The 27,342-nt window shown below is 45.4% G+C and overlaps 1 protein-coding gene and 1 long non-coding RNA gene across 4 annotated transcripts in view; one reads left to right on the forward strand and one right to left on the reverse strand.

The window, feature by feature from the left end:
• Positions 1-27,342, reverse strand: part of RAD50 (RAD50 double strand break repair protein) — a 252,253-nt gene that overhangs the window by 203,148 nt on the left and 21,763 nt on the right. For all 3 annotated transcript variants that reach the window (XM_059888479.1, XM_059888481.1, XM_059888480.1), the window contains exon 3: positions 8,995-9,033. The gene's annotated coding sequence lies outside the window, so the exon portion shown is untranslated. The remainder of the gene's footprint in view (positions 1-8,994; positions 9,034-27,342) is intronic.
• Positions 9,038-17,309, forward strand: LOC132345719 (uncharacterized). The gene is made up of 3 exons (XR_009495211.1): positions 9,038-9,298; positions 16,899-16,936; positions 17,133-17,309. It is a non-coding gene; the product is annotated as an uncharacterized lncRNA (long non-coding RNA).

Consider the following 27,342-nt stretch of genomic DNA (forward strand, 5'->3'; position numbering starts at 1 on the left):
GGAGAGTGAAAAAGTTGGCTTAAAGCTCAACATTCAGAAAACTAAAAGATCATGGCATCTGGTCCCATCACATCATGGCAAATAGATGGGGAAACAATGGAAACATAGACTTTATTTTTGGGGGGCTCCAAAATCACTGCAGATGGTGACTGCAGCCTTGAAATAAAAAGATGGTCGCTCCTTGGAAGATATGCTATGACCAACCTAGACAGCATATTAAAAAGCAGAGACATTACTTGGCCAACAAAGGGCCGTCTAATCAAACTATGGTTTTTCCAGTAGTCATGTATGGATGTGAGAGTTGTACTATAAAGAAAGCTGAGAGCCGAAGAATTGATGCTTTTGAACTGTAGTGTTGGAGGAGACTCTTGAGAGTCCCTTGGCCTGCAAGGAGATCCAACCAGTCTATCCTAAAGGAAATCAATCCTGAATATTCATTGGAAGGACTGATGCTGAAGCTGAAACTCCAATACTTTTCCACCTGATGAGAAGAGCTGACTCATTGGAAAAGACCCTGATGCTGGGAAAGATTGCAGGTGGGAGGAGAAGGCGACTAGAGGATGAGGTGGCTGGATGATATCACTGACTCAATGGATATGAGTTTGACTAAGCTCCAGGAGTTGGTGATGGACAGGGAAGTCTGGTGTGCTGCAGTCCAAGGGGTCGAAAAGAGTTGGACATGACTGAACAACTGAACTGAACGGAAGCAAACTATGGGCAGTTTGGAAAAGACAAGACAGGACATGGGCTTACAGACTACACAAGTGTTATGCCTGCTTGGGGCCCATCCACCCTCCCAGAAGTGCATGGACCTTGAACCTTCGGCTATAGGAGGAGTGCAGGGAGGCCCCAGAAACCTCCCCCAGCTCTCCAGGGTCCTCCACTTTCCAGGCAGGGGCTGGCTCTTCTGGCCACATTCCTACATATCTGTCTCCCAGTGGTACGTTTACAGAACAAGAATGAACAGGATGGGGCCTGGGGCCTCTTGCAACTCTGTTGGGTGGGACGCTGGGGGCCTTGGTTGGGCTCACTTGGCTGAAGGACACAGAGTCGTGTGGGTTGAAAGAGACTAAGGTAAACTGAAAAAGGCTACATCACTTGAGGGTAGCCACACTGAAAATAACAAACCCTTCTCCAACTGTCCAGTCCCCACTCCTCAAATTATTAATAAAATAATTTTATTTATTAATAAAAAAAAGTCTTTAGAAGTAAGAGAATCATGAATAAGGAAGCCAGGGTATAAGCATGTATCTCTACTGAAGCTGCAACTCTCGACTTTCCTGGCTTTGGGCTCCTTCCTGTGAAACAGGGTAATGCCTCCAGGCTCTCCCTCCTGCCCAGGAGGGCTGAGGGGTCCAGGAGTCAGCTGGTGTAGGTCGGGGAGGTTGGACCTTGAGGGCTGTGCCTGTGCTGCCCCTGGCTGGGACATCAGCCCCCATGTGCCACCTCACCGCCTGTGAACTGCCACGGTGGCAACCTTGGCCAGCCAGAGTGACACTACCCCTTCCTGTCATCATATTTGAGAAGTATTTATGATACATTTCCTTTTTCTGCTTTCAGAAATGGATGGCCAGGAAGAGTTCTTGCTTGAAAGGGGTGCATAAACTCACCAAGGGTTGACTGGACAGCAGGTGAGGAGGTAAGAGAATCCAGAGAGCATTCCAGAAGGTGAGTTGTGAGGGCTGAGCTCAGAGGTGCCACAGGAGAGCTAGGCTGCTGTATGGTGTGAGCCCTGATGCTGCTACAGGGCCATGAGCCTCACTGGGCTCTAGTGGACAGCCAAGCACATGACACTTCTCAGAGCAAAAGCATCAGAGAAGCTACTGACCGGGAAGCACAGAGGCCTGGCAGGTCTGAACTGAGGGACTTCTAATGTCACACTGGGGGAATCCCACTCAGAATTGCTCTGGATGTCCCCCAAATACCCACTTTACCTTAAGACCCAGCAAGGATCTGTTAAGCAGGAAGGGATTTAATCCTTTTCTAAAACCCCTGATATTTTCCAGCCTGTCATGATAATTTCTAAAAGTCATCATAAACTCTCTCTCCTGGTTTCCTTCCATTTACATGCTTATTTTCCTTTTCAAAACACTCCAGTAACATTTCCCCATATGAAGACGTCACTAATCCCGTACCCTCTACTATCTATTCTGCTTAACAACTAGGAAGTGAATTTTCAAAAGCCCCTGAGTAACCCAGAGATGTCAGGGAGCTGACACAGAACATTTCAAAGCGGATGCTTCAGGGCTCAGGCAGGGACCATTCTTGTCTTAGAAGCAAATCAGAAGTTTCTGTCTGGGCAGGGTCCCGGTAGGAAACACACACACACTGCACAGGTAACTGAGCAGAGCTTAAGGAGGGACTGTTTCCAAGGGGCTGAGCAGCATCGAGGGAAGGAGAAACACCTTGGAGCCAGTGACAATGGGGAGCTGTGACCATGGCTTGGAGGGAGGAGGAGGTGGGACTGTTCTAGGATCCTGAGAGAGCTGCAGGGAAGGGCTGTGGAGAGTTGCAGTGGCTTTAAGGAGAAGAACACAGACTTGATCTGAGGCCTGGCAAGGGAGGGAGCTGGCAGAGGGGAGGGGTGGATAAAGTACCCTAATATACCCCAACATTACTCTCTTTATCTCCTGCAGGGGCCTTCATCTGGCCAAACCCAACTGGAAGCACAAGGGCACGAAGCCTGGTTGGTACAATCCACAAAGGTCAAATACTGGGAGGTATGGGAAAGGGTAGAAAATGTGTAGGGGCAGGCTCATGGGGGACACCCTGCATGTGTGCGTCCTCAGTTACTTCAGTTGTGTCTGATTCTTTGTGACCCCATGGACTGTAGCCCACCAGGCTCCTCTGTCCATGGGATTTTTCAGGCAAGAATACTGGAGTGGGTTACCATGCCTTCCTCCAGGGAATATTCCCGACCCAAGGATTGAATTTGCATCTCCTGCCTTGGCAGGCAGATTCTTTTCTGTTGATCCACCAGGGAAGTCCATATCCTGCATAGTCATCTAGTTTAGTAGCCATTTAAAAGGAGTAAATTAGAAGTTGATGTGCTGTAATGTGGCCCCCTCACCACATATAAATGGGAAAAGAGGCAGTCAGAGATAGAGATGTCCATGAAATAGGTTTAAGGAATTTTGGTCATCCTCAACATGAAGGGGGACAGATAGCTTTACTTAGTTTAATAATTCCGAAGTAAACATGTATGTTCATAAAGAAGATCCTAAATTATCAATAACACATTAAATGTGGTCACTGTACTACTTAACAGAGCTCCAACAGGGAAGGGAAGATTATAACATAATTTAGAGATACCATATATCCACTCAAGGGGATTCCCAGGTGGCATAGTGGTAAAGAACCCACCTGCCAATGCAGGAGATGTAACAGACCCAGGTTTGATCCCTGGGTTGGGAAGATCCCCTGGAGAAGGAAATGGCAACCCACTCCAGTATTCTTGCCTGGAAAATCCCATGGACTGAGGAACCTCGCAGAGGGTTGCAGAGAGCTGGACACAACTGAGCGCACACACACACACACACACATACACACACACACACACATCCATTCAAAAGAAGTATAACCATTAAACATATCAGGTTATTCACATGTCTCTACCTCCTTTCTCTCCTGAAGTGTCACTAAAAATGCCAGACAAGAAGTAAAATGGTTTATATGCTCAAGAGCAAACAGAATGGTAAAGAGACATTAGTGGATGAGAAATCTCAGCAAACTCTGGGAAACTGGGAAGCAGATGGAAGAATGAAGGAGGGCTGATATGGAAAAAGTTAGTCTCTTAAGGGCTCCCAGAGTGGGAGACTGACATGAAGCAAGCCACTCCTGTCTCAGAACCGTGGGGGAGCTCAGACCTTGGGGAGCCCAAGTATTATGATGGTGGGGGTCAAGTACAAAGAGCATATGGAAAGAAACCAGGGCAATTGTTTGGAATCCTCCCAGATCACACGTCATACTCTGTCCAACACAGCAGGAGACTGAAGACACTAAATGGGAGAGACCCTGGCAGAAGAGAAGGCAGATGAACACAAGGATGTAAATGGAGGAATGATGGCAAGTCTGCATACCCCACCTTGCCCAGGCGTGTATTGTCCTGTAACAAAGTATAGTGAATTTAAAACATGGCTACAAAAATTTTTGAGAGGGAGGACTCTTCTCCTTTCCTTAATCTGGGTGGGCTTGTATTACAGGGGAAGTGATGTTATGTGACTTCCAAAGCCAGGCCATAAAAGGCCCTGCAGCTTCCATATTGCTGTCAGGAACATTTACACTAGAATCCTGAGCTACAACACAAGAGGTCCAACTACCAGGCTGTCGCTCTGGGGAGGCCATGTGTCGTCTGCCTGGTCTCTAGTCCTGTTGCGCCCAGTCTTCCAGCTTTCCCTGCCAAGTGAAGACCCATCTTGGAAGTGGATCCTTCAGCTGCAGCTGGCTCCAACTTTCAGCCATCTCAGACGCTGTCGAGCAGAGAAGAGCCATGCCTTTTCCCAATTCCTGACTTGCAGCACAGCAAAGTGGTTGTTGTTTATGCTGCTAAGTATTGGTGAGGGTTGTTAGGCAGTAACAGTAATTGGAACAGGAGTTAGAATACTTCTCTTGAGAGGCTGTGTAGCTCTAGAGCAATGGTTCTTAAGGAGGTAATTTTGCTCCCCAGAGAACATTTGGTGAGGTTTATTGATATTTTTGGTTATCACAATTCTGGGAGGGGGGTTACTAGTGGCACCTGGTGAGCAGAGCTCAGTGATACTACTAAACATCCTACAATAAAAAATTATTTGGCCTCGAGTGTCAACATGCCAAGGTGGAGAAAGCCAGCTCTAGAGAGACAAGTCTTACATTTAGAGGCTTGTTAATGAAAAGACTGGCTTGCTGCCTAGAGTGATGCCCCAGTCAAGTTTTCCCCAAATACAGTTTAATTCAGCTTTTTATTGCTTTACTCATAAATATCAATAGATATTTCTAGTATTTGAGGAAAACTTTCAATGTGGAAGAGAGAGAAAATAAAAAGAAGCCGGGGGAAACAAAGACAATTTAGAGAATAGAAAAATATTAAAATAAAACCAACAGACAAATGAAAAATAAGTAATACCTTCAGAGAAATAAATGGGAGACAGTGTATTCATAAAACAAGACTGTAATATTATGAAAAAGAAGCAATCCGAAACAAGAATGAGTACTTGTATATTAAAAATATAAAAGCCAAAAAATTTTAAAATCAAGAAAGTATTTCCAAAAGGCAAATGGAGGGGAAATAAAAAAGAAAACATAAGAAAATTAGATGATTAATCCATTAGGTTCAACAGGTAAAAGAGAGGGGATAAAATTATCAAAGAATTAATTTTTCCCCCCAGAACTCAAGGACAGATACATCACACATGACTTAGCACAGCAGTAAAGAATGTCTACATTCACTATGTATCGAGTTAACCAAAAATCTTGTTAGTCTTACTGGAAGAATGGAAGAAGAACTGGAGGTGGTTTTGTAGGTGAGCTCAATTCTCAGCTACCACAAGAAGTCCACAGAGGTCTAAAACTGGTAAATCAAGAAATAACATCATAAATAGAAACAGAAAATAATAAAAGGTTAACTCTATTCTCTGAATAGAGTGGGGCAGAAAAACATTGAGATAGGATTTTTATTAATATTATAAGCCTCTATTTTGTTTAAACCATGTATGTGCATTATTTTGATAAATTTGATAAAATAAAAATGTATTAAAAACGAATCCAATAAACAAATTGCAGTATGATGGGATTAAATTTAATTATTTGGAAAATTCACCCAGGTGGGCAAGCCATGCCCTAAGAATGCTCAATAAACTGGCATGGGCAGCACGTAGCTCATTCATGTGGAAGAAGTCTCCTGATATCACTGGCCAGCAGCTGGTGGGTGGGAGTAGGGGTGGGGACAGGGGACGGCAGAGCAGCCCTTGGGCAGTCATCACCAGATCCCTTTCCCAGCAGGTTGTATTTGCTTGGGAGACCCTGCCCTTGAGTGTGGATTCTGAGGGTGGGCAAGAGCTGAGCCCATGGCTGGAGCCACAGATCCCTCCCTGCAGGTGCACGAGTCAGGTTGTCTCAGCAGCCAACGGTGACTATATACACCCATTATCATCTGATGGGTCACCATATCTCTTACCAGAGGCTCCCTGGCTGGTGGTGGTGGCCGGGGTGGCAAAGTGGGGAATGTGCTTGTGAAGTCCGGAGCCTTACCTCTGAGGTACATCTAAGTGGGCAACAGCCCTCAAGCCTAACCATCCTTTTCCTTCACCCACTGCCTGTTACCCTTGTCCACTACCTTCTACCTCAATCCTCAGGAGCTTTGCCTTGGAGACTGCTCAGTTGGCCTGCCTGAAGTTTGTTTTCTCTTTTAAGCCTTTTCAACTGTTACTTCCTTTTTAAAAATTACATCATCATTACATAAGTGTGGATGAAAAATATTGCCTGCCATATCAGCAAACAAGGGATGCTACGATCATCAAGCCATCAGTCATTAACCACCACTCCCAACAGTGAGCCTGAGATACTGGCCAGAATACTGACCTTAGACAGCTAAGGTACATATCAAAGGAAGGATTTCAATGAGCCCAAACTCTTACATCTTCCCATACACAGAAAAGCGCTAAATTCATTAACTTGAGGTGTCTGGTTTTCTTTAATTAACAGTAATTTTTGGATGTTCTTATTACTTGCTCTTTTTGGCAAAACTCCTTTGTATCCTGGCTCCTCCCTTACCTTACCTCTTTGAGTACAGTCCCTCAGAGCTATCTGAAAGGCTGACTCCTAGGCTTGAAGTCCTCATAAAATTCATGGAATAAAACACAATTCTCATTTAGGCTGCATATTTTTTTTTTTTCAGTCAACATAAGTAACATGTATTCCTTGCAGAAAAATTTTAAAATGTTGAAAATCATCTATAATTCTAACCGGCCAAATAAAATCAATATTTGTCTATGAACTTGCAGAATGTTTCCAGGCTTCCTCACAGGTACCCAGGAAGAGTTCATGTCTCATCTGAATACCACCGGCACTCAGTACATGTTGGACTCTGAGCTGGGGCTTTAGAGGCTTTAATCCCACTAAATCCTCACAACTCTGTGAGGCAGGCCTTACTATGCCCATGTTATAGGTAGGAGACAGAGGCTTAGGGAGATCACATCACTTGCCTGAGTTCTCATGTGGGTTAAGAGACTGATCTCGATTTAAACCCACTAGGCTGAGTACAAAGCTACTTTCCTTACATGTTTTGTTAAGATTTTTCTTTTTCTCTCTGTTGGGCTGCATTTCACAGGCCTATAAGGCCTGTACTTACCCAGTTTCAAGACTGAAAAAAGAGCCTGGAGTTAGTGACAGAGACATCAGTGACATAATGGATAGGAGGATTCATCTTACAAGTGTAAAGCAAAGTCCTGGAGCAACACCTCACCATGTGATGGTGAGCAGGACAAGGAGGCAGCCTTCGCTCCTGGGGAGGGGAGACTGCCTGTTACAGGGGGAATAGATGGCAGGTTGGCTCATCGGTTACCAGGGAAACTAGCAGAGGGGCACGCCCTTCACTGCCTCTTGGACAAGAACAATCTCTAGTTGGGGCCTGTGGCAAGCAAGTAAATAGGAAGGTCAGTCATGTGAATAGGGTGTAGGTGAAGCAGGCACTGATCCAGCAGGGCATGTACTGAGAGCAAGAGAACAGCCATTCAGGGCTTCCCTGGTGGCTCAGTGGTAAAGAATCCACCTGCCAATGCAGGAGACATAGGTTCAATGTCTGATCCGGGAAGATCCCACATGCCGATGAGCTACTAAGCCTGTGTGCCACAACCACTGAGCCTGTGCTCTAGAGCTGGGGAGCCGCAACTACTGAGCCCATGTGCCGCGGCTACTGAAGCCTGTGTGCCCTGGAACTCGTGTCCCACAAGAGAAGTCACCACAGTGAGAAGCCCTTGCATCACAAATGGAGAATAGACCCCACTCTCTGCAACTAGAGAAAAGCCTGAGCAGCAATGAAGAGCCAGCAAAGCCAAAAATAAATAAATAAAATTATATTTAAAAAACAAAACAAAAAAGAGAAGAGCTCTTCTGAGTGGCCTGACCATACACTTTTTTTTTTTAAACCTAGCAATATATGCAAACATTGTTCTTATTAATTTATATACACCCCTAGGTGATGCCGCCGCATGCATGAGATGTCTTTGTGTAGATATGCCAGATTTTAAACAACCAACTCCTTTTTGTTGGGCTTTCCAATGTTTCCTTTTTTTCTATTATAAACAATGCAGTTATAAATATCTTTATTCATCCACCTTTGCAAAAATGTGTTTATTTCCAGAGGATAAATTCCAGATGGTAGAACTGCTTGGACAAAAGCTAGATATGTTTTTAAAAGTGGCCCCTTTTCCAATCACGTCAGCAGTACACATCGTTGCACATTCCCCCCACATTCGTTATTTACTGAATATTTTCACTTTTTAAAATTTGGACTGTGATTTAACACAGAAACAGAGACCCCTCTATGCTGGAAGCATCCTATATATTCCTCTAGATTTAGAACCAAATCATTCTTGCTTTAAAAAAATACAAAAAGCCCAAACACTCTGCCAAGGCCTGCTCTGACTTCAGCAGACAGGGTAGAACCTCCAGAGAGACCAAAGAAGAGGAGCGGCCTGGAGGGAGGGAAGCAGGGGAGGAGGACCAGGCTGTGGGCCCATGACTGTCTGTCGTGGGGGAGGCTGCCAGGTTTTTCCAAGGGAAGCACTGTCTTCCTGGGTCTGAAGACTGGATAGCCACCTCTGCTGACCCATTCCTCAACACTTAGCTGTTCCTCACTGTCCCCAGCTCTCACTCTAACCAAGAAGTCAACACGAGTTCCCGCACCTTCGTTTTATTTGGCTGCCAACACTTTCAGCCCTCTGGGTCTTCATTGAATACATTTCAAGGCCTTTTAAGTTGAGAAGTTTTAAACTAGACACAGTCTTATTGTTCTTTTACCTTGATGTTGTTTTCCTTCAACAGGCTGCAAACTGGCACCTGTAGGTAAAAAGGAAAGTAAGTGATTAAGGGAGAGCACTAAGGGGGAGCCTTGGGGCAAAGTAAACCTGAATGGAAGTGATGAGTGCTCATCTGCAGCAACTCAGCTGTGAGTTGCCTGCATGCTGGCCCAAGGCAGAAACAGGCCCCTGACGTCCACACAGGGGTATTCTCCTGCCCAGGGCAGTTCTTTCTCCTTCAGCTCATTAACACTCTTTTGCTGGCAGAAACCTCTTCCCCTTCGTCTCAAGGCCTTATATAAACAGTAAGTGGTTTTGTCATACTTTTTTTTTGCAGGGGGTGGGGGGTGGGTGGGGGTGGGCATGTCATGTGCTATATGGAATCTTAGTTCCCTGACCTGGGATTAAACCCATGTTCCCTGCAGTGGAAGTGTGGAGTCTTAACCACTGGACCATGTATGGTGGGGAAGTCCCCACCATACATTTTTATTCATATATCCATTCATCAAATATTTACTGAGCACCTACCATATGCCAGGTACTCTCCTTGGGCTCTAGAAATATAGCACGAGACAAAACAGATGAAAACTCTGCTCCTGTGGAACTTGAAGACCAACCAACCAAATTAATTAATTGAATAGTAATCAGAAAAGTTAACTGCTCTGGAGGAAAAACAAAGTAAAAGATGGTAGAAGCAAATGTTGGAGCAGAAGGTGGAAAGGAGTGCTAAACCTGTAAATATCGCACCCAGGGAAGCCCAGACATCTGAGAAGATGACTTGTGAACAAAGACCTGAGAAAATGAGGACATGCACCCTGAGAATAAGAGGGGAATATGCTTCCCAGGTGGGGCAACAGCACGTGAAAAGGCCTGGAGGGAAGAGCCTGTCTGAGATGGTAAAGATCAGAGAGGAGGGGAGTGTGGCCCGGGAAGAGTGAGTGACGAGGCAGTAAGGGAGGGGAGCAGAGAGGCAGTGAGAGGCTCCAGAGTGTGCAGAGCACTGAAGTTCATCAAGCACTGACCTTGAGCTTTGACTCAAGATGGGGGCCGCTGGAAAGTTTTACACAGAGAAGGGACACGATGTGTCTCACACTTTAACAAGGTCACTCTGGATGTTGTGTTGAGAGTAACCTGGGGAGCACAGGTCAAACCAATTGGGAGGATACTGCAGAAATCCTGGAAGAGACAATGGTGGCTTGGACTGGAGAGGTAGCATGGGGCGGGGGACCGGTATTGAGATCTAGTCAGATACTAGAAAGCAGAGCTAACAGGATATGTTGATGGACTTAGAAGAGAAATATGAAATAAAGGAGTCAAAGAGGACGCTGAGATTTTGGCTTGAGCAAATGAGAAGAAGGAATAGTCATTATTTGCATGCAGAAGCCTGATGATGGAGCATGTCTGGCAGGGAGATAAGGAACTCAGTTTTTATTAAGCATGAGATGACTTTTAGACACTCAAGTGGAAAGGTGAGTAAGCAGGTGGATATATGTGTCTGGAGTTCAGGGGAGAGAGATCCGGACTGGAAGTGAAGATTTGCAAGTGCTCAGCTTGTAGTTCTTATGAAGCCATGGAGTAGGAGGAGGTCACCAAGGCGGTAACTGTCAATATACAAGCTGCCTTCAGTTCATGAAGACTGTGTGTATATGTAGTTGCTCAGTTGTGTCCAGCTCTTTGTGACCCCATGGACTGTAGCCCGCCAGGCTCCTCTGTCCATGGGGATTCTCCAGACAAGAATACTGGTGTGGATTGCCATGCCCTCCTCCAGGGGATCTTCTCAACCCAGGAATTGAACCCAGGTCTCCCTCATTGCAGGCGGATTCTTTACCATCTGAGCCACCAGGGAAGCCCTCATGAAGGCTAAGCTCCATTCAATTGCTCAGCAAAGGAGACTGAGAAGGAGTAGCAAGTACAATAGGAAGGAAACCAGGAAAAAGGGTTTTGAGGAGATGGAGCAATTCACTGTGATAGGTCAAGTCATATGAGGACAGAGAATTAATAACTGGATTTAGTGTCTTGGAAGCACAGGCGATCTCAGTCAAGGGCAGAGTCAGCGAAATGGTTGGGATGAGAACCTGACTGGAACAGGTTCGAAAGAGAGGAGCCCAAGTTGTGAGCTAGGGGACAGATGGGGCTGGCAGCCTCAGGAGCTCTGGAAGCAAAGGGGTAAGGGATGATCAGATAAACTGCTTCTAGCTTTATTTCACTCATTTATAAGCTGTAAAGCATAAAGCTGGCACTTCCACAACACAGGTAACAATTTGGCAGCTGCTGTTACCAAGCTGGACCAGGTTCTCCATGTTGCTGAGCTTCAACCAGTTCTGGTCCCCAGAGAGAGTAATCAGCTTGTCTCTAGACTCCCAAGATGTTAATCCCATTTTCTCCAGGTCACCTGGAGCCTTAGGATCAATGCCCACAACTTTAGAGGGCTGCTGAACAGCCTGGTCTGCTTCTTATAAACCAAGATTTTGCTCAGGTCTCTTCTCCTGATGGGAAGTCAGAGGAGCAAGATGGCAGGGGTCCTGCTCTCACAAAGCCTGCCTTCTGGTGGAGAGGACAAATAACCGCCCAGAACAGATGAGCAGCAGGTCACTGCAGACATAGTTAAGTGCAATGAAGACAATAAAATGGGGTGAGGGAGGGAGAGAGAATGTGGGAGGGGCCTCCTTCAGCCCGGGTGTGCGGTTAGGAGGACTTTCTGGCAGACGACATTTCAGATGAGACCCAGGGAAGCCTGGCGTGCTGCAGTCCATGGGGATGCAAAAAGTCAGACATGACTGAGCGACTGAACTGAATAGAGGGCAGCTCATTCTCCTTGAGCTGTCACCAATCCTACACTACTCTTGAGCTTTCAAATCTCCCAAGGCTAGGTAGGGACTGGAACCAGCTAAGTACAGGTCCAAAAAGAGATAGTCTCTTCTCTCTCTAATACATATGGTGGGGATTCTTCTCTCCATAATTAGAAAACACACATATTTCTTTCACTGAAAGATTTGGAAATACTGAAAACAGAAGTTTCAATTCTACTACCCAGAGATCGTTATTGCTCACACTTTTTATTTTTACTGTTCACATTTGGTGTGCATCTTTCTAGACATTTTTCTATGCACATATATACACATTTTTAAAAAATGGGATCATGTTGTATATTCTGTTTTGTGTACACTGTTTTAGTCATAAGTTGTGACTAAATTATAAGCACTCATATAATTTTATTCTCCATTTGATTCTTAATGGCTGCATAGTATTTCACTGAAGGCATACTTTTATCATATTTTATTTAATTCCAAAACACTGGCCATTTAGATTATTTCCAGGTGACTGCTACTATGAGTAAATATTATAATGAGTAATCCTATATGTGTCTTTTTTCTTCAGTGGAAGAGGCTTGCAAATTTCTCATTGTTTCCTTGGATTAAGAGAAAATGTCACTGCCCAGTGGGAGTGCCACAGATCTCAGGCATCAAGAGGCAGCCTGAGGCCAAGGGCAGAGGGAGGGCGGGGCTGGGGCCTGCACCCAAGAGCCCCAGAGCCTGATTTAATCCTCTGACATAGCCCAGGCCCGACTTCCTCCCTAGAGGACCTGAGGAGTAGGAAAATAACAGGCCCCTCCCACAGGCCAAGTGAAATCCAAAGGGATTCCCCACGGGAGCCAGGAAGGGGGTGTCTCTCTCTGACCTGAGCATAGACAGCACCACCCCTCCCTTGAAATCCCCTTGGGGAAGCTCCTCCGTCCACCTCTCCCTGGGGAAAATATCTGAGGGGTCAGGCCGGCCGTCTTTCTTTGGGGCAGGGCTGCTGGGGAGTGCTTGTGAAAGACAGGGTTCTACAGAAATAGCTCCTCTTTTACTCCTGATCCAGCCTTGGTCCCGAATCCCTGAATTCCTCAGAGGAGCTGGCAGGGACAGTTTGTGCCTCCCATGAGAGGAGTGTCCTCAGACACAGTGAGTTCTGGAGTGAGTGGGAAAAGCACAAACCCAGGAGGTCCTCAGACCTGGGTTTGAATCTGTACTCTGGCACATTTCAGCCTCATCTTGAGCAAGTGACTTCACCTGCAGAATGCTCATCTTGAGCAAGTGACTTCACCTGCAGAATGTAAGCTCTAGGAGGGAGGGACTTGGATCTCTCTTGTTTACTGTTATATCTGTAAAATTTAGCATGTAGTAGGTGCTCAATAAATCCTATGCCAGGTCAATATATGCTCCTTTTGGAGCCTCAGTTTGTTCATCTGTAAAATGGGGTGATAACACCTCACTGGTTTGTTGTGAATTAAAAAATAAAACACGGGTAAATACTTAACACAGTGTCAGGTATTCAAGAAACACTAGCGGCCAAAGCCCTGGAGAGGTGCTTCCACCATGCTCTGCACACGGCGCTGCCGTGAGGCTCTGCAGTTCACCCTTGCTAGAATTAGTTTACCTTTACTCTGCTCACTACTGCATCCCAAACATGCCTCTGGTGTGGTACACATTACACTGTGTGTGCTTGTCCAACTACCCCGTTAGGCTTAGGGCAGTTTAAGGACAAGAATTCTGTCTGTATCCTGTGTGTCTCTGAACAACAGTATCAAGTAATAAGCAAGGCTGTTGTTCCCATTCTACAGATGAGGAAACTGAGGCTGAGAAAGGTTAGGTGCCTTGCCCTAGGTGCACAGACAGGGAATGGCAGAGCAAGATCTAGACCCAGTTCTGGTTTCTGGGCCCCTGCTCACTTTTAGGTGACTCTCTTACAAATAATGTGGGGGTAAGGAGGAAGCAAGCTGGTTCCCAGGGCCCCTGAGGGAAAAGGCCAGCAGAACTCCAAGAGGAGTGGGGTCTTCAGGGAGCTGGAGAGTTGTCAGGGCACCAGCAGTCACCGGAGCCCCCTCTTATCCTCCTGTGGATCACCATGCATGCAACAGCTGCAACCCCCAGAGGCCTGTGGTTTAGCTGGCCTGGGACAGGCTGATGCAAAGGTGGGGACTCCAGGCAACATCTATCAGTGTGGAACCCAGCTGGTAAGGGGACAGGTTTCTCCAGCCCAGAGCTGAAGGTCTTGGCCCCAGCAACAGGGGTGGCAGCTTCAGGGTATCTGCTCAGGGATGGCCTGGCTTCAACTGTGGTGCAGGATGAGCTCCCTATCAGACCACAAGCATCTTGATTTACTCATCTCTGTGACCTCAGGATCCTACTGAATGAGTGAGAGCCCCCAGCCTCCAACAGTGGTGACTAAGGGAGAGGGAGCCGTTAGACCTAAACCAGGGATGTGGAGGGAGGAAACAAGGGACCAGGCAGGAGGGCTTTGAATGACCAAGAACAACCTCTGTCTCCTCTCCCCTTTATTAAACTGTAGTTTCTGGAGGGCAGGTCTGTGGCTGATTCATCTGTGTCTCTACCACACCCAGTAGAATACTTTGGAATTCGGTAATAGCAACTGAATTGTAGCTTACTGAGGTATAACTGGAAGCCAGTATAGAGGAGGACAGATGGCATTGGCTCTTTGTGCCGGGGTCATCCTGGAAAGGGCAGTCCTGCTAGTCCAGTGTCCTGACCAGGATGGCCCCAGAGAGGGGCAGGGACTCTTCAGCTGGGCTATTCAGGGTGTGTGCCTCCCTCCCCAAATCCCACCCAGGTGACTAACTCCTTTCCCGAGCCAAAGAAAGACCATCTGGGGGGAATCTCCTGACTCTGTGTGTCTCTCTGGTGACGGAAACCTGTCCCAGGCCAGCTAAACCACAGGCCTCTGGGGGTTTATGGGTGTATGGGGTGTATGGTGTAACATCCTTGTCCTGAGGAATGTGGGAGGGCTGTGGGCCATGAGAAAGAAACATTCAGAGCAATTATCTCTTCTTTAAAGTAAAACTGCTGCTTTGGCCTGAATGGTCAGATCAGTAGGTTCTTTTTCCACCTGCCATTCCCATGGTATGTGTTGTTGTTTTTGCGTGCTCAGCCGTGTCCAACTCTTTGCAACTCCATGGACGGTAGCCAACCAGGCTTCTCTGTCCATGGGATTCTCCAGGCAAGAATACTGGTGCAGGGTGCCATTTTCTCCTTCAGGGGATTGTCCCGACCCGGGGATTGAACCCATGTCTCTTGCAGCTCCTGCACTGGCAGGTGGATTTTTTTTACCACTGAGCCACTTGGGAAGCCCCTGCATGCATGTGTTACATGGCTACAAATAATCCTGATGTTGCATACTTAAACTAATGCCTTTCTTCAATCCTTGTCAGCCCATCAGTGTAAACTGTGCTGCCCTCTGAAGGTGTGCTTTGTGCAGGGCTCGTCTCTACAAGGCCAAACTCGGGATGCATTTTATCACTGGCACAACTGTACAGCCTTAAGCTAAAGACTTAAGCTTTAAGGCTGAAGGTATCTAGATCCTGTAGGGGGACACCCTGGAAATCAGATGTGACACACATCTATCCACGTGGCTCTAAATTAAGTCTATAGGATTAGGTCTAAGCTCAGACACTGCCAAAGGCCTCCAGGCTATGGCCCACTTTACCTGCCTAAAAACACCCTCCCATCTTGCACTTCACTTACCTAAGCAAGTGAATGTGACTCATGTGAGATGCAATTACCTGGACCAGCCAGTGGGTCCCAAAGTGTGGTTCCCCGACCAGCAGCATCAGCATCAGCTGGAAATTGTTGGAAATGCAAATTCTCAGGTCCTACTCCAGAGCTACTGAACCAAGATCTCTGGGTGGGGCCCAGCTGCCTGTGTTTTCAAAAGTCCTCCAGATGATTTTGACACGTGCTAAAGCCTGAGAACCGCCTGGATGTGCCATTCCTTAAGCCTGGGGTGTCCTTCTCAGGCCTTCTCTGCTTGTTGTCATCTCAACCCCTGCCAAAGTTCTGCTCAATACTGTTCCTTTCAGGAAGCCCTCCTCGTCCCCTGAGCATCGGTGAATGCCTCTTCCTGAATCCCACGGCCCCTTTGTTATTCCCTTCCCCATTAAGGTAAAATGGATTCATTTCTGCTTTTTCTTTTTTTTTTAGCATGTATTTTCTGCTTCATTTTACAGCAAACTGAGCATTTGTTAACTGCATCCCGAACTAATTTCACCTTAACACACACACCCAAACGTTACTCTGAAAACGAGAGTAAAGGCCACGTCTTCCTTTACTCACTCTGTCAACAAATATTTACTTTTAGAGATAAAAGGTGTGGTCCTATTCTCCAGGAACACAGGATCATACAATATGTACTTTTTTGGTGTCTGGCTTCTTTTACTCAACACGCCTGAGATTCATCTGTATTGCTATGTGCCAATGTAGTTTGTTCTTCTTCAAATTGCTGTGGTGTATTCCACTGTATGCATATGACACAATTTACTTATCCGTTCTGTTGCTGACGGCCACTTGGGCTGTTTCCAGTTGATGAATAAGAGCACTATAAACACTGGAGGATATACACACTCGTTCCTACTGAGTACATACTTAGGAGTGGAACTGAGAGTTTATGGAATGAGTGTAATCTCAGCTTTAGTAGATCCTGCTAAATAGTTTTCCAAATTTCCAAACGCTCAAATTTATACTCCTATCGCCAACACGTGAAAGTGAAAGTCGCTCAGTCGTGTCTGACTCTCTGGGACCCCGTGGACTGCATAGTCCATGAATCCTCCAGGCCAGAACTGGAGTGGTAGCCTTTCCCTTCTCCAGGGGATCTTCCCAACTCAGGGATCAAACCCAGGTATCCCCCATTGCAGGCGGATTCTTTACCAGCTGAGCCGCCAGGGAAGCCCACCAACACATGAGGATTTGCCAATATTTGGTGTTATCAATCTTTAAGGTTTTGGTCCTTTAGGCTGGATATACAGTGTTATAAGTTCTAACTTGCAAAGTGACTATTTAGCTATCCACTTTAAACATGTTCTTGCTCAAGGCTTTTGCTGATCTTGCCTGTCTTTTTCTTATTGACCTACAGGCATTCTTCGTATATTCTGACTACAAGTTCTCCGTCAGGTATGTTACTGAAAGTACCAGCCTGTGGTTTGCCTTTTCATTCGTTTAATGGTATCTTTTGACGAACCAAAGACCATGAAAGTTCAATTTATCTATTTTCTCATCGATGACTATTGCTTTTTGTACAGTTTAAGAAATCTTTATTTTAGGGGCTTTCCTAGTGGCTCAGTAGTAAAGAATCCACCTGTCAATGCAGGAGACATGGATTCGATCCCTGATCCGGGAGGATCCCACATGCCAGGAGCAAGTAAGGTCAAGCGCCACAACCACCAAGCCTGTGCTCTAGAGCCTGGGAGCCATAACAAGAGAAGCCAGTGCAATGAGAAATCCAGGCACTGCAACGAGAAAGTAGCCCCTACTCACCAGAACTACAGTGAAGCCCACGGAGCAACAAACGTCCAGCACAGTCAAAAATAAATAAATAAACATAAAAATAAAAATAAATTCTTATAAAAAAGAAATATTTATTTTAATGTCAATAAATCCAGTAAACACAGAAATAATCACAAAAAGCTAATGTTTAAAAATACAAAGAATTGAAAGGACAAAGTCTGACTGAGTAGGAGAAAGACTGCATTTGTCCATGAGGGTGTGCCCACTTGAGTGTGACGTGCAAAGCCTGTGCTTCACTCTAGGATGTGATGTAGGTGAGAGGTGAGCCTCTGATCAGTTCAGCAAGCAGGTGTTGGTGTCCAGTTTGGATAGGGTGCTGTGCTAGGTCTGAGCATGGCTCTGTGGGGGCAGGGGGACCCTGGCTGACTGGCTTAAGAGAAGGACCACCCCCTTTCATGTGTGTTAAACCAGGTCCAGCTCTGCAAACCCTGGCGGCTTCCCCTAGTCCATGCCCTGCTCCTCCTCCTCCATGCTGGAACCTGCAGAGAGAGCAGTGTTGACACTTGTCCAGCTGGCTCGCAATGGGGGAATTCTCCCTTCCTCGAGTCACCACAAACAGAAAGAGCTTCACATCACAAGCATGGGACTACAAATGATTGCATGCTTGTTTCACTATGCTGCATCACTTCCAAAATCCCCTGCGAGGCTTTCAGATGAAGTCTAGATCCAAAAACTTCCCCCATGTTTCCCCCAGTTTGAACAATACCCAGAGAATCACAAGCTGCCTCGTAAAGCTGACTTCCCCAAAGAAAATAAAAGAGATCTCAGACTCAAGGTTATGAGCACGTAGTCCAGAATGACCAAGCCACCAGCTCTTGTGCTGGGGGGTGGTGGTAGCAGGCTGGTGGCCCCTATCACCTTTGCCAACAGGACCTTGGCCCACTGGAGGAGACACAAGGCTCCTCCAGCAGAAAGCCAGTCCAGCATCCCCAGGGTAGTTTTCTCCTTATGCAGCTTCATAGAGACACACATACATGGTCTTGGGAGCTCAGAGATGTGGTGCACAAGTCCCCAGCATCACCACCCACAGAAGCACTAGCCAGGTGACAGACTTCATTTCTGACGTATTCACATGATGGGTCTTGGGGAAAACCACAAAGCGATCACAGCAGCAGCACCCAGCTTCCTTGTTTGTCCCAGTTCCTACCCCTCACCACTACCTTCTCCCATTTACCAACCTCTCATAAGAACTCGCAACTCCAGGGTAAGGTTAAAGGGCTCCTTGAAATCCACAAGTGGTATACAAAATCCTGCACGTTCATGAGTTTTCCTGAGGGAATGGTCCATCTATTTCCTTAGGTTCTGAAAGAGGTGTGTGACTTAAAAAATGCTGAGAACGACTGGACCAAGCCCTCTATTTAAAGATGAAGTTAGTTTACAGTATAAAGTGAAATTACACTAATGACTTATATGCATCTTTAGCTAATTGGATTTTCAAAACAACACCTCGGGAAGCAGAATGCTTAACTGAAGGCGTATTTCTAAAGGGCAAAATTGAAGTACAGTTGAAACCTGAGGTGGAGAGGATGACACTGAGGCAAGAGGCCTTCCTGCTATCCTTTCAGCTACTCCCACCCATGCAGAAGATCGGTTTTTCTGTCTAGATGGCTTCTTGAAGGCTACTACAGGAAAGACAGGCGTTGTCAAAAGAGACATAGGAATTTCTCAGATGAAGCTCAGTCCTTCAGGTTCAAGACACCTCCAAGGCCACTGAGGCTGCCAAGGCCTTTGAAAGAAGGGAAGGTTCTCACTGTGACTTAGGGGCCCAGGAACCCTGTTTCTATGATCACAGCAGTCCTCAAGTGGGAGGAACACACCTGAAGCTTATGCTCCTTCGCAAAAGGGGCAAACCTTCAGAAAAGTTATGGCTGCTGCATCCTGGTTCCCTACTCTCTGCTGGTGATAAGACACAGCAGCTGTCCTGAGGAGGAGCAATCTGAGGCCTCCTCGCCCCTCCCACCATGCCCTGCTCGTCCTTCTCTGCCTGGTCAGTGAGCTTCGTGATCACACCAGGGCCCTGCCCCCGCTGTGGCCAGGAGGAAGTGATTCTGCAGCAAGGCCTCCCAGGGACTCCCAGGGCTGGCTCAGGCATCACGCTGTTAAATAAGTGGGATTTTTTCCCAGTGTTTTCAGAAACTGTCGTGTAAAAATATAACCATCCCAAAACTGTTTATGTAATTCCTGGGAAGTCTCAACAGATATGGTTCCCTATTTATAATTGTGGCCAAGACTTAAAAAATAAAAGTAGGGGGGGTTGTCAAAATTGCAGACGCTGTCATATTAAAGTTCTGTGCTTTTGCAGCATCAGAACTGTTTCCCTAATATGGAGACCAGAATCTGTCCAGAATTCAGGTTTTTAGGGGATTTTAGCATGGTTATGCTGGAATTCATTTAAAAGTCTGGGAACACTCTATTCTCATAAACATTCTGTGCCCACCAGAGTCAACATGGCTCCCTTGTCCCCCTCCACACACCTGCAGGGGCTGCTGTGTTTCTGGGTTGGTCTCCTTGGAGGTGGACATCAGACTACTTGGCACAACTCTCAGGGGTTCAGCTCTCTGGATCTCTACCAACAGAACCCATAAGGTCCTGGTCCCTAAACCACAAACCTTGATTACAGGGGAAATGCAAAGTTCCTGAGGGACATTCACAGTGTGAAGGTGACAGTCTGGGCTTCTTTCTAGAATCACCCTGGGATTGCCTAGTTGGCAATCCAACTAGAATCCAGCCTTTACAGAAAAACATCTCCTTTTTTTTGGTTGTTGTTTTAAATTAGAAAGGCTATTCTTCTTTGAGCTAGAGTATTGTTTGGATCACAGACTTTTTCAGTAAAAAAGAATCTGATGAGAGCTATGTCTCCACCAAATACACAGTTAAATACCACTTGAGGGGGAGAGAATGGGTTCACAGCCCATGAAGATGAGCCTGTGAACCTAGAGATATGAACCTCAGCCTCGGAGGGGCTTTCTGATAACATAAAGCCTCTAAGCATTCCTAACCTCCGCCAAGCAAGCACCAGCAGCTGAGGCCTCAGTCCAGGACCCTACCTCCACTTGCACTGAACACCCTGGACAGAATGCAGAGGCACAGGACCATCCCACCTTGACAGAAAACCCTCGTGTTTCTCCTCAGGCCCCACAGCTTGGAGAGGTTGAAGAGAGGAGGGAGAGTGTGGCCACCCCAGCCCTAACCTCCTTCAGCTGAGGGACAGTGGCCAAGGGACACGTAAAGTAGGCTGAAGAGTCGGGGTCAGCAGCTCTTCCTCTCTGCTCTCTCCACTCACCCTTACCCCCACACCAAGCCCTAATGTCAGCCCTACTATATCCACCCTGAAAACCCTCTGCCACTTCCCACAGGTCCCTTCCCAGGGAAGTTCTTTAACTGGTGGGTGTGGGAAAGAGGAAGAGGAAAAATATTTCTATGGCCTCCCAATTCCCTCCACTCTCTAAATATACTCAGTTAGAAAATAACTGGAGATCTCACGCCAGGTACCCTAATGGCTCTTCTTACATCCATAAAGAGAATGACTGATGAAGAAATGCAAAATCCCAACACATAAAAATGTGTTTGAAAAAGGGAAGCCCCCCAAAAGTTCCCATCTGTTGACCAGAGGCAATAAAATAATGACTTAAAAACACACACACACAAAACCTTTGGGGTCTTTCCAAATCACAGAGGAAAATATAAACAGACAAAGACATGCTCTAGTCTTAAAACTCTGACTTGGTACCAAAGCAAGTGTTCCCTAACAACAGTAAACAACCTCTCCCCGGCATCCTTCAGCCCACTTTGCCTCACCCACATGAGGTCCCGGATAATTCTGCAAACATTTATTGACCACTGACTTTGCATCCTACCATTCTAGGAGCTGGAGTTACGCAATCTCTGGGCATTTTGGGAGGAGCAGGAAAACAGTTCAGTCAACATTTATTGTATACCTACACTGAGCTAGGTTTTAAAGTTTGAGGGGACAAGAATCTGAGAAAAGAGTAGTTAGGAATAATCCAACCTGGGAAGCACTAATCTACAAATGGCACCTCAGGCGCAAGGAGCAACTAGTTCTGCATGGTGGGATCAGGGAAGGTGACCTAGAGAGGTGACATTTAAGTTAGGCTTTGAAAACATACTAGGACTTTGATGGGTAAAGCTGGGAAGGAGTGGCATTCCAAGCAGAAAGAACTGAGAGAACAAAGCTTAGGGTTTGGGGAGAGAGTGGACAGTTGGTTGCATGGGGAACATCATGTAGTTAGGCCAGCAGCACCAGAGCCTGAGGTCTGGGGGCAGGGAATGAGAAAATAAAAGGCAGGCTGCAGTTTATGATAGCCGTGGATAAGTGCCATTCAGAGGACCTGCTGTGTGGAGTGACCACCTGCAGCTTCAGCATCTGCCATACCAACCATTCAAGTCAAGGCCCCACTGCCTCCTAGAAGTTCCCAGCCAGGAGCAGATTGTGGCAGGGGTGTTAGGGCCTGTCCATTTCTGCTCCTAGTGGTACTCCTCTAACGGGCAATCTTTGTGCTGGAGCTTCCCAGTGAGCCGACTGAGAGGTTCTCAAAGCTGCGTCAGGGCCAGAGGGTCTTCCTGCTCAACCCTGCTGCCTCCCCCTCTCCCTCCCCAGGAGGTCGGCCTCGGCTGCTGGGCTCCCCTCTGGAGGCTGCCTTCTCCTGACCGACTCCTGCTGCCTGCCCTTTATTTATTTAAAAGAATTCAATTGATTTATTTATTTTGGCCACACTGGGTCTTCAGTGCTGCTGTGGGTTTTCTCTAGTTGTGGTCAGCAGGGGCTATTCGCTAGTTGCACTCTGCGGGCTTCTCATTGCAGTGGCTTCTCTTGCTGCAGAGCACAGGCTCTAGGGCACCAGCTCAGTAGTTGCGGCACATGGGCTTAGCTGCATGTGGAATCTTCCAAGACCAGAGGTGGAACCATGTACCCTGTGTTGACAGGCAGATTCTTAACCACTGGACCACCAGGGAAGTCCTCCTCTTATCTTTCATAGGCATTATCCCCCAGCCCCCGTGTCATCTCCTGCACTTTGAATTCCATCTTGGTGTCTGCTACCCAGAGGATCCAAACTGAGAAGGATCCTGGATGAATCTTCAGTGTCCGGACTCTGACTTGTTGGCAAGGAGGAGCCACTGACGTCTTTTAAATATGGGAAGCATGATCAAATATGAATTTTATAAATGTTATCTAGCAACAGAGTGAGGAATGAACCAGTAGGGAGGGAACGTGGTGGTGAAAGGGCCATTTAAAAGGACAGTGCATTTACGGGTACAAGACTTTGACATGAAGAAACTGGCAGCGTGTATAATTTACTATGTATATACTCTAACTCAACAATCCCAATTTTAGAAATCTGACAGAAATGCTAGGACAAATGCATGAAAATATAATGATGAGGATGTTTATAGTAGCCTTATATACATTAGCATGACATTAGAAAGCTCCATGTTCATCTGTAAGAAGGAAGATAAAAATGGTACATCCAACTGGAGGAATCAACCTACCTGACTTCAGGCTCTACTACAAAGCCACAGTTATCAAGACAGTATGGTACTGGCACAAAGACAGAAATATTGATCAATGGAATAAAATAGAAAGCCCAGAGATAAATCCACGCACATATGGACACCTTATCTTCGACAAAGGAGGCAAGAATATACAATGGATTAAAGACAATCTCTTTAACAAGTGGTGCTGGGAAATCTGGTCAACCACTTGTAAAAGAATGAAACTGGACCACTTTCTAACACCATACACAAAAATAAACTCAAAATGGATTAAAGATCTAAACGTAAGACCAGAAACTATAAAACTCCTAGAGGAGAACATAGGCAAAACACTCTCCGACATACATCACAGCAGGATCCTCTATGACCCACCTCCCAGAATATTGGAAATAAAAGCAAAAATAAACAAATGGGACCTAATTAACCTTAAAAGCTTCTGCACATCAAAGGAAACTATTAGCAAGGTGAAAAGACAGCCTTCAGAATGGGAGAAAATAATAGCAAATGAAGCAACCGACAAACAACTAATCTCAAAAATATACAAGCAACTCCTACAGCTCAACTCCAGAAAAATAAACGACCCAATCAAAAAATGGGCCAAAGAACTAAATAGACATTTCTCCAAAAAAGACATACAGATGGCCAACAAACACATGAAAAGATGCTCAACATCGCTCATTATCAGAGAAATGCAAATCAAAACCACTATGAGGTACCATTTCACACCAGTCAGAATGGCTGCGATCCAAAAGTCTACAAGCAATAAATGCTGGAGAGGGTGTGGAGAAAAGGGAACCCTCTTACACTGTTGGTGGGAATGCAAACTAGTACAGCCACTATGGAGAACAGTGTGGAGATTCCTTAAAAAACTGGAAATAGAACTGCCTTATGATCCAGCAACCCCACTGCTGGGCATACACACTGAGGAAACCAGAAGGGAAAGAGACACGTGTACCCCAATGTTCATCGCAGCACTGTTTATAATAGCCAAGACATGGAAGCAACCTAGATGTCCATCAGCAGATGAATGGATAAGAAAGCTGTGGTACATATACACAATGGAGTATTACTCAGCCATTAAAAAGAATACATTTGAATCAGTTCTAATGAGGTGGATGAAACTGGAGCCTATTATACAGAGTGAAGTAAGCCAGAAGGAAAAACATAAATACAGTATACTAACGCATATATATGGAATTTAGAAAGATGGTAACAATAACCCGGTGTACGAGACAGCAAAAGAGACACTGATGTATAGAACAGTCTTATGGACTCTGTGGGAGAGGGAGAGGGTGGGAAGATTTGGGAGAATGGCAATGAAACATGTAAAATATCATGTAGGAAACGAGTTGCCAGTCCAGGTTCGATGCACGATGCTGGATGCTTGGGGCTGGTGCACTGGGACGGCCCAGAGGGATGGTATGGGGAGGGAGGAGGGAGGAGGGTTCGGGATGGGGAACACATGTATACCTGTGGTGGATTCATTTTGATATTTGGCAAAACTAGTGCAGTTATGTAAAGTTTAAAAATAAAATAAAATTGGAAGAATAAAAAAAAAAAAAAAAAAAATGGTACATCCACACAATAAAATAATATACTATGCAGTCTTTAAAAAGAATGTAGCAGGCCTCTCTGTACTGTCTTAGAAAGAGGTTTACATTATACTGCCATTTGTAAAAAGCCTGTTGCTGAACAAATGTACTGCATGATCCAGTTTTCAAGAACAAAAGTGTGCATATACATATCTTCTAAGGTGCTTATATATGTAAGTCTGGAAGGAGATACATCAACTGTTGATAAAGGTTATTTCTCAGGGTGGAGGGCTTTCACTTTTTTACTTTATGTTTTTACAAAGTACTATTAAGAGAGAGAGAATCAGGCTTTTATTTTTACTGATTTTGGTGCTTTTCTGTATTTTCCAATTTTTAAGATGATAAACACAGATAATCTCTCTTAAAACAAAATCGCAATTTAAAAAGCTCCATGTCCTCCTGGGAAAAAATATATAAACATTCTTCATATCTCTTATCCAGAGGAAAATATAACAAAAAGCTTCTGGGATATTGGGGAGGTCTGTCAATGTCAATAGCCTGGTCTAGGTAAACAGGAATTAGAGATGATCGGGAATAGAGCTGAATGCAGGGTGGCAAAGACAGAAGGTCCAGAAGAAGCCCAGAGTGCTGTCCTGGGTAGTACGGACATGACCCGCAGAGGAGGAGCGGGTGGAGGAAGGAGATGGAGAGGGGATGTGTGCTGAGTGTGCTGGCCTGAGTGCAGAGGCTTGGGCCAAGCCAGGTGGTGTAAATGAGAAGTGATGCTGGCTTCTGCCCCACAGCTAGGAGGGTAGCTGGGGATAGAAACTTATGACCTATGGAAGAGTCACAACTCACCAGCAGCACTTACCAATGGACTAAAATGCTAAATATAAACAGTGAAACTGTTAAAAAAAAAAAAAAAACAAACTAGAAAAAATATTGGTGAATGTTATCTGATCTGAATGGAGAAGGACTTTAAACACAAATGCAAACAGCATTTTAAAAGTCTGTTAACTTTTTACAATATTAAAAATAAACACCTATTCTTTAAAAACAAAACACAAAATCAAAAGGCAAGCAAAACCAGGGTGAATATTCACAACATTTACAGAGAAGAAATATCATTCATATGTTAAAAAAAACCCACTAATAAAAAAAATGGCTCAGACAAAAACAAGCATTTTGTATTGATTAGAATTTTGTCCAATTACACATAACAGAAAACAATAGGGGCTTAAACAAGATGTAAGTTTATTTCACTCTTACATTAAAAAAAAAGTTCACAGTCAGTTCAGGGTTAGGATAGTAACTCCAGGAGTCATGAGAGACAGGCATCTTGCTCATTCTGCCCCATCCTTAGGGTGCAGCTCTCAGCCCATGCCGGTTGCTAGGGCTCTAGTCAACACGCCCTCAATTAAGGAGGTAGGATGGAGAAAGGGAGGGTGGGTAGAACAGTACACTCTTCTCCTTTTAAGGGAACTTATTAGAAATCCCACATAATGATTACATCTCATTGGCCAGAGCTCGGTCACATGGTCATACCAAGCTTCAAGGAAACACAGACTTTAAATCATGTGGCAAAGGGCTCAGCTAAAAAATTGGATTGGTTACTAAGAAAGGGGGTGGGGATGGAAATTGGAAAACAACTAGCAATTTCTAACATACACGTGAAGAGAACTAAAATCCCACATGCCTCATGATATGGCTGAAAAGAAGAAAAAGAATTCTCAAAAGAAATACAAATGTAAAGTGTTTTTAAAAGGTCAACTTTACTAATAAATAAATGTAAAGAAGCCTTCTTATAGTCTTCTCATGCTAAGATCTTGAAGGGTTGGCCAGACAAGCCATCAAGAGGACACTCAGGAGCTGACAGTCTTTATAACAACTTCCATACAGCTGCCCATCAATAAGAATCCCAAGGTAAAGGCCCTTCCACCTGCTGAGTGTCTCCTGGCCTTTCTCCCCAGAGTCTCCCTCCAAACCCAAATGATGTCAGATTCTATAAACACCAGAGGTGGAGAAAATTGTATACCCAGGGGTTCTCTAACTCAACTATGGCTACAATTAAATTTTAGGTGTTTTTGAAAGTTCCTTAAAAAGTAATATCCTCATGCAAACTGAATCAGAAGTTTCAGAACTAAAAAGAACCTCTGCCCCTTTGCTTGGAGTGTCACAAACCAAGCATGAAAAGTGGCCACTATAATAAGGAATAGCGTGAGAGAGAACTGGGCAACCCCAGCTTAACTCTTCTGGCCAACTGAGAAGTTTTACTTTGGGCTCCAGTGGACTATAGTGTCAGCACTACCATCCCTCAAAACGTGGAGAAGACACAGCCAACTGTGGACTCTGAAAGCTTCTTATGCTTTTAGGCCTATTTTTAACAGCAATTATGCCTTTTCTCCATCTCAAACTGTCACCATCACTTCTCACTATTTAACTGAAAGCCTGCTTTTAGCACTGACTTATAATTTCTACTCTTTTTAAATGGCTATGGATTGGGAAACAAAATACAAGAGCAAACTGATATTTAGTGGAGTTTGGGGGAGGTGGTATTTAGTCCTGGGAAGCAATGTGACATATGACTGAACATATGTATGTTTAGTCACATGTATCAGGAACACCTGGATTGAGTGCTAATTCTACCATTTGCCCGCTGTGTGTTAACACTTGAACAAGTTATTAAATTTCTCTTAACCTCAGGTTCCTTATCTTACAACGGGATAATACTGTGCTTCCCTCTTGGCTGGATGACATCACTGACTTGATGGTTGGATGACATCACCGACTCAACGGACATGAGTTTGAGTAAGCTGTGGGAGTTGATGATGAACTGGGAAGCCTGGCTGCTACAGTCCATGAGGTCGCAAAGAATCGGACATGACTGAGCAACTGAACTGAACTGTGCTTCCCTCAAAAAGTTTATCGTACCGTCAGAGTCCTGGAGGAAACAGATGGCACACTCACACT

This window comes from Bos taurus, chromosome 7, assembly GCF_002263795.3.
Source record: "Bos taurus isolate L1 Dominette 01449 registration number 42190680 breed Hereford chromosome 7, ARS-UCD2.0, whole genome shotgun sequence".
NCBI classification, from domain to species: domain Eukaryota; kingdom Metazoa; phylum Chordata; class Mammalia; order Artiodactyla; family Bovidae; genus Bos; species Bos taurus.